The sequence below is a fragment of the Galeopterus variegatus genome, unplaced genomic scaffold (genome assembly GCF_000696425.1).
Source record: "Galeopterus variegatus unplaced genomic scaffold, G_variegatus-3.0.2 Scaffold6866, whole genome shotgun sequence".
Classification (NCBI taxonomy): Eukaryota; Metazoa; Chordata; class Mammalia; order Dermoptera; family Cynocephalidae; genus Galeopterus; species Galeopterus variegatus.
The window spans coordinates 101,724-106,164 of NW_007732977.1; positions in this window are offsets into that span (position 1 = coordinate 101,724).

Consider the following 4,441-nt stretch of genomic DNA (forward strand, 5'->3'; position numbering starts at 1 on the left):
AAACCCGGCCAACCTAGCAGAAGCAAAAGGGACAGTTCATACCACCCAGGAAAGGCAGCACTTGGCCTCAGCAGTGGCCGGCCCGGGGGATATTTCGTTTTTTTGACCCTCCATCTCTTGTCTCCGCTTTTCTGTGTGTTGGCTTCACTCTCTCCTGCAAATAGTGGAGTGCATGGCTTCTAGGATCCCTGGATCCACATCCCAACAGCTCTGACTACCCGCAACCCCCTCTCCCAGAAGAAAAGAGAGAATTTTTCTCTCCTACCTTCAGTTTTTAAAATCCTCAAGAAGGTCCTATGTCAGCCCAGCTTGTGTTACACGCCCACCCCCAAGAACAGTCACCATAGTCATGGAGATAAGGTATTATCATTGGCCTGATCTAGATTATAGGCCCACCCCTGTGGCTGGAGAGCAGGGCTTAAATGTCAGCCCATCCACAAAACCACAAGTGGCTTCTCTAAAGGACAGCACTCTTCTAACCTTATTACAGCAGACCTTCTAGTAGGGTTTGTGTTGGATGGTTGCCCTCAGGGTTTGCACACATGGGAGCATTGGTTAGTAAACAGATACAGAGACATAGGTGTGTGTTATGAACTCTGGTCATGCTTCAAAGCCTGATGTATGGACAGCATCTGGACTTAGGAGTCAAGCAGTACAGGTTCAAATCCCAGTGCTATTGTTTAAGAGCTGTGTGACCTTAGACAATACACTTAACAAGAACACTAGAATATTTGTTGTTCTCTTGAGTGATATATTTAACTTGGCAGATAATAAGCACTCAACAGTTGCAACTACATCTCCCCTAACAGCTGTACTGAGTGTATTTCCTTCCTAACAGTCCAGAAAGCAGTGACTCCCAGCCAGGATTTTGTAGTATTCCCAGGAAAATCTTCGCTTATTTCAAAGCTTGTCATAAGAGCCACAAAAAAAATTTTAATAAAATTGGTTGAGTTCCTTTCGCTTAAAAAGTCATTTCTATCCATGAAGTTTTTTAGGAGAACTAGGCATGATGTCGAGTAAACAGAATCTAACAAAACAAGGTTGTGATGGGCTGAATTGTGTCACCCCAAAATTCATATGCTGAGATCCTTAACCTCCAGGACCTCAGAATGTGACTGTATGAGGAGATAGGGTCTTTAAAGAGGTAAGTAAGTTAAAATGAGGCCACTAGAGTGGGCCTTAATCCGGTATGACTAGTTTCCTTCTAGTAAGAGATTAGGACAGACACACACAGAGGGAACCATGTGAAGACACAGAGAGCCAGACGGCCATCTACGAGCCTAGGAGAGAGGCCTCAGAAGAAACCAGCCCCGCAGATGTCTTGATCTCGGACTTCTGGCCTCTAGAACTGTGAGAAAATAAATTTCTGTTGTTAAGTCATTCAGACCGTAGTATTTTGTTATGGCACGCCTAGCTAACTAATACAGTACTCAATAAATATTTACTGAGATGGTTTTCTTTTTTCTCATGGATGTGTTGGAAATGGCTTTCTTTGTTGTCATGAGAGGCAGAAGTCATCCTCTTCTCCATAGATCTTGTCAACTGTAGAAGAGCAAAGCACAATGTTTGTGGATGATTCTCAGCGACTGAAATTATTCCTGGTTTCTCTTTAGTAGGATTTTGCTTGTGGAAAATTAGCATTTTATTTGAGGACACATTTTAGAATTAGCTCAGCTTTTTTTTTTTCTCCCAATTCATTTCATATTGCAGCCACTTCAAGTGCTGGAGATGGCATTATTGTTACCAGGCACAGGTCTGCTGCCTGCCCCATTTCAAAATCAAACCACTCAAAAGTCAAATGTTGGTGAAAATGGAAGTCAGCTTTATTCAGGAATGCCGGTGACCTGAGGAGAGATGTTAGGCTAACTTATGTCTCTGGTAAACCTGAAGAGAATGGCCAGACTAAATCCATCTCAAAGACTCAGATTTACTGAGGGGTTTTTTAAGAGAGGGCTGAAGGAATGGAACACAGGAAATGAAAAGCAGGAGGGAAGGGGATGTGAGCCATGTGGGCTCTGTGCAAGGAGCCAGGTGCAAGGCCTTGCCAAGACCCTCAGGTGTCTGCTCCTGTCCTTGCTGTTATCTCTGAGTCCTGCTGGAGGGGTGGAATCAGCATAGCTTTATTGATGTGTTCTTTGGTTTCCCAGGGTCTGGATAGTACACGCAAGTCTGTAAGTTTGCAGCTTCAGGCTGGCTGGAAAACAACTTCGCATTCATGTAAATAATGTCATCTTGCCCTATAACCAAGGTTCAGAATACCAAATAACCACGGGAAAAGAGGGAACTCAGAAAAATTCATGCCAAGAAAAAAACTGTGTCCTTTTAAAATCTTTTAGAGCCCATGTGGTTTTAGATCCTAACATGGTTTCCATCCTGCTCAGTCCAACATTGTTGCAACAGTTCGACCTTAGATTGAGGTTTCTGTTGCAAAGCCAGTTGAAGTGGTCCCACATGTGGAAAGCAGATGTCGCTCTTCTGGCATGTCTTGTAGAATTATCTGGCAAGAGAATGTCTTCTGTGAAGATGATGCTTGAGAAATGTCATGTATTTGGCAATGATTAAGGAAGAAAGGTAAACTTTCTGCTCCTTGTTCTTAGAGGAATTCTTGTTATTTATTGTGGAGACAACAAATATACAAGGAATGCTTCTCTGTTTCTTTAAGAAACCTGTTTTCTTTTCTAGTATCTTGGCTTTTCTTGATGCAAGAATATGTTTTCCTCGGGGACAGCTGACAAAAGCATATTTTAGTGGCTCTTAGGGATTCATCATACTGATGTCTAAGAATACTTTTTTTTTCTTTTTTTAATTATCAAAAGTCATGTCTTAGTTCAGGCTGTTATAACAAAAATAACATAAACTGGGTGGCTTAAACAACAAAACATTTACACCTTGCAGTCCTAGTAGCTAAAAGTTTAAGGTCAGGGTGCCAGCAACATGGTCAGGTTCTTGGTGCGGGTCCTTTTCCTGGTTTGCAGGTGGCTGCCTTCTTGCTGCGTACTCACTTGGTGGACAGAGGGGTCATGTCTTTTGTGCCGCTTCTTATAACAGCACTAATTCCATTGTGAGGCCTCCACCCTCTGCCTGGTTACCTCCCAAAGGCTCTGGGGATTAGGCTTTAACCTGAATTTTGGGGGAACACTAACATTCAGTCCATGGCAAGGCAACTGCCAAAAAGTGAATTTTTTGTCTGTTTGCAGTGCTCCATGGCAAGGCAACTGCCAAAAAGTGAATTTTTTGTCTGTTTGCAGTGCCATATGGAGGTTCTGTTGTTCATTTCCTTAGATCCCATAGTTATTATATTAAGAAGTACCATCCAGATGAGAATATGAATGGGTGTTACTATATTACCTCTCATCTGGTATTAAAATGCCTTCAAACAGATTTAAGGAATTATTCATTTTAAGAATAGTTTTCAAAAGCAATTGCCGATTGATTGTCACTCTAGGTATTAGATTGTAACTTATGGAAGAACAAACCTTGAAGATAAAGTTTTTCATTTTAAATTAAAGCAGTATATTTTATATTGGTAATGTTTAGGAATTATAATGTTTTTAATTTTGTAATGTTTTTATAATTAAAAGAACTTAATAAATCCAAATTCATGTGTATACTTGAATAACCAAAGAAGAGCTACAGAAATGGAAAAGATGAAGAAAATCTAGGGCAGGGAGCATTATTTAGAAAGGAAGCTTATTACACTCTTAAGGTGCTTTGCCAGAATTCAGGGCGGGGTGGGAGATGCAGAGGATGACAGAGAAAACCAGAGATAGACACTGGGGGAAGGAAGGTAGAATCAGAGTATTGCAGGCTGGCTTTATTTAATTTGTTTATTTCAAGTAAATGCCTTGGCATTATCTAGACCACAAGACATTCTAAATCCAAATGGGAGAAAAATTGATTTTTTCCCCTGTATTAAGGAGGATTGTCTGTACGTCTGTATCAGATAAGCAAGAATTGATGGTGAAAACTTAAAATTGTTTACTCAAATTAGTCATTGTCCAAGTGGGTCCTGGATGTACCAATGGAATGAGTTTAAAATCCACATTCTTGATTCCGAAGAGGATGTTAAAAATTCCTTTCTGTACCTTTTCAAGGAGAAAAAGTACTTATGGTTGTTCAAAAAATAAGCTCAATTATGTTTCCCTGTAATACAGAAACTAATGAACAAGGAAAGCAAAACAAACAACTAGAGGACATCTGCTTTATTCTTGACTTCGGGAAAGGCCATGGGTGAATTGTATTACTTTTTTGAAATGTAGTTTCTTTACCTACAGACACGAGGTATGTAAATTAACTGATTTAGCAGGTTCCTTTCAGCAATAAAATTTTGTACTTACTGAAGTTTTTTCCAAAGCAGTACAGTATATTATTTTTTATTTTTACATTAAAAAAAATTTATTGAGGTGAAATTTAGATAGCATAAAATTAGCCATTTTCAAGT